The sequence below is a fragment of the Gymnoscopelus braueri genome (assembly GCF_963280865.1).
Source record: "Gymnoscopelus braueri genome assembly, chromosome: 1".
Taxonomy (NCBI): domain Eukaryota; kingdom Metazoa; phylum Chordata; class Actinopteri; order Myctophiformes; family Myctophidae; genus Gymnoscopelus; species Gymnoscopelus braueri.
Window position 1 is genome coordinate 21,811,590 of NC_137603.1, and position 10,593 is coordinate 21,822,182.

Sequence of the window (10,593 nt, forward strand, 5' to 3'; positions counted from 1 at the left end):
CACGCACGCACGCACGCACGCACGCACGCACGCACGCACGCACGCACGCACGCACACACACACACACACACACACACACACACACACACACACACACACACACACACGCATGCACAAACCATCAGAAATAAAGCCTATAAGATCAAGTTCCAGAAGCACAGTTTAGAAGCCTATTGACACTAGAGTGAGCAATATGACAGAACCAAGAAAAGAGAAAGAAAGAAAGAACCTTAGCAGCCGATACTGATATGGTACGAAATATCAGCAATATATCAGCCTGATATATTGATCAACCTAATAATATCGGTGAAGCCAATATCGGTCTTTCCATAGCTGTGACTCTTGTTTATTATCCTCTGTGTATTATTTTCTTCCCTCCACCCCTCCACCCCTCCACCCCTCCACCCCTCCACCCCTCCTTGTCTGTCTGTCTGTCTGTCTGTCTGTCTGTCTGTCTGTCTGTCTGTCTGTCTGTCTGTCTGTCTGTCTGTCTGTCTGTCTGTCTGTCTGTCTGTCTCTCTCTCTCTCTCTCTCTCTCTCTCTCTCTCTCTCTCTCTCTCTCTCTCTCTCTCTCTCTCTCTCTCTCTCTATCTCTCTCTCTCTCTCTCTCCATTCTCTTATGTTCATCCCTCTGTCACGTCCTCCTCCACGGGGGTGATATCTCCCTCTCCTCCAGTGGCACAAGTCTGTTCTCCCCAGGCTTTCTACCATCTCCTCACAACTCACTGTCAGGCTCACTGCTCATCACAACCTCCTCTTCCTCTCTCTCCCTCTCCCTTCATCTTTGCTTCATCCCTCTGTCTCTCACAAAGCAGTTGTGTGCGTGTGTGCACGCCAGGGCCGTCATTTGGGGTCCCAGGGGATGGCCATTCTTTTTGCCGATCTTAGTGCCTCTCAATCCACACGTGACAAACATATTATAAACACGTTTTCATGTCTGCAACCATACAACCATTGACCACTTTCAACCTGGTGTCCCTATTTGGGGATGTTATTATAGTGCGGCGAACAAACATTTTCAATCATTATCAGTTCTTATAATGGATATACAATAATGGATCTACACGCTCACAATGCGTGGCAAAGCAACACGAGCTTGCAGATCCATAATTTATTCTATTTTTCAAAACGGGGTTTAAGAGTGGTAATTGTTTTTTTTCACACCCTAGTTTTTCTGAAATGATGCCTCCGCGTGTGCGTGTGTTCGTTTGTGTGTACGTGCGTACGTAAGTGTGTGTGCGTGCATGTGTGTGCATGCGTAAGTGTGCATGCGTAAGTAAATTGTTTAAAACACACTGTTATGATCTACACTGCTTTTTATCTCTACCAGGCCACAGGCCAGGGACGTACTCTTTCTCTGTGGGTGAGTGTGTGTGCGTGTGTGTGTGTGTGTGTGTGTGTGTGTGTGTGTGCGTGCGTGCGTGCGTGCGTGCGTGCGTGCGTGCGTGCGTGCGTGCGTGCGTGCGTGCGTGCGTGCGTGCGTGCGTGCGTGCGTGCGTGCGTGCGTGCGTGCGTGCGTGTGAGAGAGTTACTATTTGTTGCAGAAACAAGATTTATTTTCCTTTTTTATCTTCATCAAATTAGGTACACAGGCCCTAGTCTTTTTCACAAACAAACAAACAAACACAATATATTATGGCCCAATCAACCCGACATAGGAATCATATGTTGATAGGCCTCTTATAGAGTGCACCTCCATTTGTGACATACAGTACAGAGGTCTGGGTTGGCCACCTGGCCTGGCAGAGATATGCACTCTGTGGAGCACACCTTTCTAATAATCATCCAATAGAGGTGTAAATTGCTGTGATGTCATATTGATTTCCAAATGAATTAATTTCCCTCCATTGACCTCCTGTAAAACATGGAATTTTCATGGAAACGTAACATTCTGGGTTTACTTCTTTGGCCTATTGTACAAGAAATGTGTACATTTCCATTGATTGGTTTGCGAGATTAGCCCTGAGAGCCCTGATACACAGACAGACGGACGGACGGACGGACGGACGGACGGACGGACGGACTGACAGAGACGGACAGACAGAGAGACGGACTGACAGACTTCTAGACGGCTCGCCTCCTAGGATCCACACCATGAAATCCTTTTAACATACTGTATGTATCAGGCGGCAAGCATCCGGTTTTAAAAATGAAGCCAATAAGGAAGAGCTGTTTCTCCTGCAGTTCCCATTAATGGCCCAGCAGATGCCACTATTTCCCCTCCTGCTGGCTGAAGAAAAACTAGAACTACATTCAAGTGAATGAGGTTTTGGCTTTACACTTGATTTTATTACTGTGGTAAACATTTTCATAAATAATTTATTTTCAATCGCTATAGTTTAAAGCTGCACTATGTAACTTTCCTCTTCTACTCCGGATTTTAACCCGGTTTCTGGAACTTTTACCATTCAAATAATAGAGCCTGCCTGCTTGCTCAGGGGATACAATTAATATAGACCATCATCAGGTCAAAATGTGTGTCCGATCCTGTGTCATATACAGTAGGTCTAAATGTCTAAATGTCAGAAGAGCAGGGAGACAAAATACAACCCCCCCCCCTCCCCATTGTATAAGTTATATTGTATTTACATGCTCTACCATAAAGATTGGACAAAATTACATTTTATTCATAAAAAAAGTTACATAGTGTCACTTTAAAGTATTGTTTTCAATTATCATGATATGGGTTTAATACATTATGGTCCCATTCATTTTTAAATGAATGATAAACTAGGCCAGAGGTCTTCAACAGGGGGTCCGCGACCCCTAGGGGGTCCGCGGAGGTACTGCAGGGGGTCCGCGAAATTGTTGTTTGATTACAATAACATGGCAGGTGCGTATAGGAGCAGGCAATATAAAACACAATTGTATACATAAATATACAATATATGTGGTAGCCCCCCCTACCCTACGAGGTAGGGGGTCCCTGCTCCATCTCCCCATCAGTTTGGGGGTCCCTGGCCTGAAAAGGTTGAAGACCCCTGAACTAGGCTATGCTTTCCAGTTTTCGATTGCTTTTCGGGACAGGAGTTTCAAGATGGTGTATTTGAATTAGCTGAAAAGGTGCCTTCAAAACGGGTCTGTAGAAACCAATGGGGCTCCCTTCATCCGTTTTCTTCTTTTTTACAGTCTATGGTATGTATGTATTTGTCAATATGGTTCTTTTCATCTGCCAGGGCACCGCCTTCCCTTTCCCCCAATTAGACAACTCCAGAGCAGAAAGTACAAAGATGAATGTCTAAAATGAATTAGACATCCCCAGAGCGGAACAAACATAGATACAAAATAATATATTAATTAGACGAGCCCAGAGTCCATAATACTCTAGATAAAGAATAAATCAAGACACCACTAAATGAAATTTGTTAAATCAGATAGGTAGATAATTGATATGTTCATCACCATCACAAAGACAAAAACAGTAATATATAGTATGGTATGGTATTAACACATTAGGTGCCAAACACGGTCTGAACCGTGTTTGCACAGAGTAGTGCTTCGGTGCCGAACGCGGTCTGAACCGTGTTTTCAGTCGCTTTTGTTTTTTTCCACACAGGAGGGGCTGGAGCAGCTCTGGAATCACCCACGGTGATTCTGAGAAGGAAGTAGGGCATTAACAGAATAATCGAATATTTGAATATTCGACTATCAAACCAACTATTCGACTATCAAACCACTATTCGATTATTCTATAAAAAAATATATACATATACTTTTTTTTTAATTATTATTGTTTTATTTTTTTAATCAAATCGATTAATAGAATATTCGAATACTTATAGGTCGAATAATTCGAATGCTAAAAATCACTATTCGTGAATGCCCTAGAAGGAAGGGCCTTATAGATCACAGTGCCAAAAAACATGGCTCTCCATCCGCTTCCGTTCTATCTCCTTCTCTAAAACCCCCATAACTACGAAACTTTTTACGTTGGGGAAAACGACTCATTTTGTATGCGCGATCGTTGCGCCATTGTGACCCGCGTGAAAGATGTTATCGTTCCAGGCGTTAGCCAGGATCATCGTGCAAAATGCACGCATGCTTTGTTTCTCGTGGAATGCACGTCATGGAGTCTACAGCTTAAACAGCGCCGTGCAGCTCAACTGTGATATTTCTGGCACCGAACGTAATCTGTTACTATAAATTTCTGTCACCGAATGTGTTAAAAAGGACATTTTTATACATTTACTACCTTTTACCACCGTTTAGAGACATTTGAAGACATGTTTAAGGATTTGTTGGAGCCTGATATACTGTAGCTCAACTCACACACCAGTCTCTTCTGTATGGAGGGTTGTCATGACAACACAGAGAGTTGAGAGCATAGTCACTATCAGGCTACTTACTTCACCTTGTCACGTTTTCAAAGCAACGCCTGTGTAATAGAGCAGTGGTTCTCAAACTTTTTAATTTCAAGTTCACCAAAAAAACTATGCCTAACCCTAACCTTAACTAAACTACAGTATGCCTAACCCCAATCTTAACCCTAAAAAAAAGTACACCCACAGTGGAATTTTAACCAACAATCATGGGAATATGGAGTTAACATCTTAACACAGTGAGCTACTGAGCTCTCTGTTCCATCATTGTTTTGGATGTTATTTGAAGCTTATAGGGGGAATGGACTTTCAGGGGAAGCTTCTCTTTTCTGCTCTGGACTCACATCACAGTATCTGCAGCCTCAGCGCTTTCATGGCTGTGAGGTTCGAGCTCCAGGTCTCTCTTTGATTGGCGTCTACACGTTTGACTGGCACACAAACACACAGCAGCAAGTTTAACCTGTTGCTCATTCCACCAGCACGGTTGGCACAATAAATTCCCCGGCTGCCCTTTGAGACCAAATCTGCATTGGTTTGAAAAAGGTTGGGTCAGGATCTAACGGCGAGTCACAGGGAAAATAAAGTGCTTCCCCCCCAAAACAAAACACTGGACGGACTAAAAGTTATGCACTTACTTTTCTCATTTTATGCAAGGCTGCTACCAGTCTGCTATTGCTATTTCCTTGCCCCAAACCCTACTATTCATCTTACGCTAAATGAAATGGATGCTAGCAGAATAGTGTCACAAGAGGAAAATCCTAACATTCTCTATCTGAATTATCCCAATATCATCCACTGAGGCTGTTTTTTTGTATGTTGTTAAGCATTACAGCAATTTTGTGATTTGTGACTTTTGTGATTTGAGACCGTTACTTGCCTCACTTAATTGTGCTGCCTAATGGAGGGAAACATTTTCAAATATTAAATTTACACATTGAGATAATGTCAATGAAATAAAACTGACTGTCTACATTCCTCCATTATTTAACTCAATTCAGTCTAAAAGGTTGAGCTGCATTCAACTCCTTTTAGCTCACTGTGAACACTCTCATCTGAATACAAAGATATCCCATAGCTTGAAACAAAAGGCTCAGCATGAAACCAGACAACAGAATGTAGTTTGACTATCTGTCTCCAACCGTGGCATGATGGGTAGGCTGTGCTGGCAGCCTAAACCCACAGCGGGCTTTCAAACCTGGGCAGCCATCAAACACAGCCTCCCCCCTGCCTTGGTGGTCCTGGGTGGATGAGTGTGTGTTTGTCTTTGGGTCCATGTTTGTGAGAGTGAGTGGAAATGTGTGTGCATACAGTGTGCATACAGTGTGTGCGTGTGTGCATGTGCGCGTGTATGCGTCAAGCTCACTGACTGTTAATAGCAGAGACAAGTGCTTACGGCACAGGACTATGGCATAGGCTGTAAAAAATATAGACGAAGGGAACGGTGACGTCACCCATTGGTTTCTACAAATCCGTTTTGAAGACACTTTTTTGGGCAAATTCAAATCCACCATCTTGGAATTTCCGGTCCCGAAAAGCAACTGGAAACGAATGCTATTGGCTGGAATGGCAGCGACGGCGGGTCTTCACTCAGTAGAGCCAGTAAGCCCTAGAAGCATATACCCTACTTTATCATCAATTGAAAAATGAATGGGCCTATAATTTACAAAAATGCTTATCATGGTAATTGAAAGAAGACTTTAAACTAGCGACTGAAAGCATAAAGTATTTATGATAATGTTTACTAAGGTAATAAAATCAAGTATAAAGTCCAGTCAAATCCCCATTGTAATCAACGGCGTGGTAATTCCTCTGTACTTTCTGTAATTTATTGGCGTCATATCTGGAGCATTCTTGCCGCCTGGATTATGGGCTAAGAATGCGCACGTGTGTGTGGGTGGGGGGGTGTACCCTTCCAGTCAGTGGTGTACTGTGGATTTTTACCAGCTTGCAAAGAGACTGACCTACTAGTCATCCATGTGTTCGACATGTGTTCGACATATTCGCGACATGTTTTCAATCATTAGCTGTCCTTTAAGCCAATGGGGAAACTTTCCAATACTTTGACCGGGCGGTGTCGTCCTCCCCAGCTATGGCACTAGACACGCCTCTGGCCTCTATGCCTACTACACACGCCTGCCGTCGGTTCAAATCACCGTCACACAGAGCAATATATAGGACAACATTTAAGAAAGGTACTTGAGTAAATGTACTTAGTTACTTCACACCTCATACGAGCTGCGTAGCGTGCGTTCTGCTCTGCCTTTAAGTACAGTACTTGAGTAAATGTACTCATACTTTACACCTCCTCTGTGTTGTAGGCAGACAGACAGAGAACATTTTCGCCGACTTTATATCGCCCATCCCCGCGGGGGGGGGGGGTGTCCCTGGCACAAAATAGATTGGGGTATCTGTGGACAAATAATCTGGGGGTCCATGAACATGTTTGAGCACGCAAACTGCGTTTTCCTGACACCTCCGAGGCACCCTAACCCAGTCCATACAGTCTATGGTAGAAACAACATCTTCGCCGACTTTATACCGCCCTGGCACAAAATAGATGGGGGGTCTGACACACATAGAGGGAAAAAAGACAGCAAGCTGGTTTACATGACTGAGTCATGTCTTGTTTTACTAGTGGAGCGCTACGTCATGCGCACACGCTCGTGCATACACGTGCACGTGAGGGATCGGCGATCACCTAAAGTACTTAACAGATCACACAATGGATAATTGATATGCATCCAGCCAGGGTCATTCCTATGTTAATTCACGCTGTTGACACTCGGCAGCTCTTGTGTGCGAATGGTTGTTTTTGATACACAAGGTATACGCACTCTCACATGCGCGTGTGCAACTCAAACAACTATAGTCAAAGGCTCTGAACTAGTGGAGCGGTGCTCCACCGCGACCCACCTCCAGTACATCCCTGCTTCCAGTCAAACGGTGCTGTCCCGGGCACTTCCGCACTCCAGGAATGCGGAAGTGCCATTCTCAAAGCCAAGACATAAAAGGGTAACTGCTAAAAAACTGCTAAAACTACGGAGGCACGCCGTCTAAAGCGGACTTGAGCCACGAGAAGCACCACCAAGCGAGTCGTCAGGCGAGCGAGACGCCGTGCCGAGCTTTGCGAAGTCCGCCTCAGCGTTTTTGCCCCCACTTTCAGTCAGAAGTTTTACTTTTTGGGACGTCCATCCCGACAAGTCACCCGTTTGCTTTTTAGGCCATTTTTTATTTATTTAAGTGAGATCAGAGTGTTTTTATCTGTGTTATGTGTTTGTTATTATGTTTGGAACTAAGTGTTTTAAGTAATGCTTTTAAGTGTTATCCAGAATCGTTTTGCCTGGTGTATTCATGAGATGTTGTCTGAATCCTAATAAAATCAAAACAAGATGAAACCAGCTCAACGAAGACCTCTGCCTTTGCTAAACAAATTAAATTACTGCTTGCAAACTGGTGTGAAGTTAGTGTGAGGAAATGGTGACATGATGCTAAAACAATCTATTCATGTTCCAATTACTGTAAGTTACTGTCAATAGCACTGATATATTTTCATAAGCCAGGCTCCCCAGGTGAGACTTGCTTTACTGAATTTGGACAATTAAGTGAACAGAGACACAACATGAAACTTTAATGAAGGTTTTGATTTCCCCAAAGTCCTGGCTTTGTGCACTGGATCAATTCCACAGCAAGGCCATTGTCTACTTTCCAAACTTCTTGTGGTTTCAGAGTTTCTGCTATCGTCGTCCTTTGAGAAATGAGACACTAGTGCTGACATGAAATCATTTTGTTGCTCTTTTAAGAATCCAATGCACAATGGTAAAGCACTACTTTGTAATGATTGAGCGAGAATCATTTCACAGTTCAATTAAACAAGAACAATAACCTTTGTTTTAATTTAATGAAAAACTTGTCTCTGGATGTTTGCTTAAAGCTGAATGAAGCAAATGTTACTTAAGATGGAGGGTCAGGCAAATGAGGCAACACTCTTTTATATGATTGACAGCATATACAGATTTAAATAATAATAAATAAAATACAACAAAATAAAGCATTGGGCTTTAAGGACATTACAGTAAGGCACAGTGCCTTGATAGTGTCCCAGATTGTGTTTGAATGAAATTCTTCTTAAACTCTGTCAACTGTACTAGTACTGTATTTTAGTCTATTACAACATACCTTAAGCTACAGTAGGATAAGCTTTGCATGGACATGCAGCTAATTAGTATGTCCCTCTGTATGAGCTTATCCTGCAAACTATTATTATTACTATATTCTTGATTGTTATTCACGCCAGAATCAAGTCAAACTTGAGTTAGAAAAATAAGTTGCGCTTCAACAGTGGGATTTCTCAGTGGAGTGCTAAAAACAAAATCCAGCATGCATATCCAAAATATGAGAACGGTAGCACGTCTCCAACTTCAGGTCAAAGAGGACAAAATACATTTCCACTTGTTTATTTGGCACACCAAATACATAAGCGGAAATGTGAGTATTTTGTCCTGTTTGACCTGAAGTTTGAGATGTGCTACCTTTCTCATATTTTGGTTGGTGTCGGGCAAAAACCTTGTGTCTCCATATTTTACGGTGTTATGCCCTATTCTGTCATGTACTACAGTGTCACACAGAAGTAGCAAAAACAGCCGATCTACAAGCTCACATGATGCAAAGCGTTAATACGGTGCTTCAACTTGAGTTAAAGTTGGTTTCTAAATGGATCATGGAAAATAAGCTGAAGTTGAATGTCTTAAAAACTAATTGCATTGTAATACGTTCTAAATATGCTCTCAGTATACAGATCAGAAATTAATTGAGCAGGTTAAAGAAGTCAAACTGTTGGGTGTCACTATTGACGAAACACTGTCATGGTTCACTCAGATTAATAATACAGTGATGAGAATGAGTAATGGCATCTATGCCATTAGAAGGAGTGCCCATCTGCTAACTAACACAACAATTAGACTATCATAAAATCTCTTGTTCTGTCAAATCTGGACTACTGTCCTGTTATCTGGTCTAGTGCATCAAAGCAAGAACTTGGTAAACGTAAGCTTGCTCAGAACAGAGCGGCAAGACTAGCACTTCACTGCTCTGTCAGGAGTAGTGTGGATGCTATGCATGCCAGGCTGTCATGGATGAGGGTGGATGAAAGACTGGCATGCAGTCTTATCATGTTTTTAAAGAATGTGTATTCTTCACAGAAACCCTTCAGTTTGTTTTTACAGCTATTACCTGCAAATGAAAGACATCCTATATATAATTAAGGAAACCTCTGTGGACAGGATCTGTCTGTTTAGAATCTGTCTGTTCTCCTCAATGGCTGGAGCAATTGATCTGAAATGGCCATTACCATTAGCATATGCACCAAATGACAACGCCCGTTTTAAACTTTCCCAACGTAAGCTGTGTATTAACGCTTTTATGTCAACACTGGAGATTCGGAGTTTAAGCTATGGGAGCTATCGTCGCCATGGTTATAGCGCCCCAAGCTATAGGATGAATGATCAAACTGCAAACTGCGCACGGGCACTGTTAGACAGAGAACGCTGCAAACTTCTGAAGGACTTTCATTTACGGCCCGTGTCCACACACACTGCGTTTCATGAGAGTGAGGGCGCTTTGGATATCATCTTCATGCCACAAGCACACAGATTCACATCTACACGTGTGTGTGTGTGTGTGTGTGTGTGTGTGTGTGTGTGTGTGTGTGTGTGTGTGTGTGTGTGTGTGTGTGTGTGTGTGTGTGTGTGTGTGTGTGTGTGTGGGTGTGTGTGTGTGTGTGTGTGTGTGTGTGTGTGTGTGTGCGAGCCATTGCATACTGGGATGTGCCCCCCCGACATTAGACTATAACAAGAAATACATTTGGTTTAAAAAAGAAACTTAAGGAAGCAATAATAAGAAAGGAGATTAGATTAGATTAGGTTGTTATTATTTTTGGTATATTCGGACAGAAAAACTGTTTTGTTTTTAATTCTTATTTTACTGTTAATGTCAAATTTGTTCTCTAAGTTTGTGTTTTTGTTCACTAACATTGATTATGTTGCACTGCATTTTATGATTTGTATTGTGATGTTTTTTGCCTGGACCCCAGGAAGAATAGTCTCCACTGCAGTGTAGACTAATGGGGATCATTAATAAACAATAAAGCATTGTGAGCTTGTAGATCTTTTTTTTAAATTATTTTAGAAAAAATGTAAGTGTTTAAATTCTCCGCCATTGACATGTTTTTGACGTGTTTTTTTCCAAAGCACAGACCGCCAAAGATATGTTTTTCAGT

The 10,593-nt window shown here is 42.4% G+C and overlaps 1 pseudogene across 1 annotated transcript in view; it reads right to left on the reverse strand.

Annotated features, from left to right (window-relative positions):
- Nucleotides 1-10,593, reverse strand: part of LOC308087905 (MAM domain-containing glycosylphosphatidylinositol anchor protein 1-like) — a 144,057-nt pseudogene that overhangs the window by 79,956 nt on the left and 53,508 nt on the right. The gene's annotated exons all lie outside the window — the stretch shown is intronic.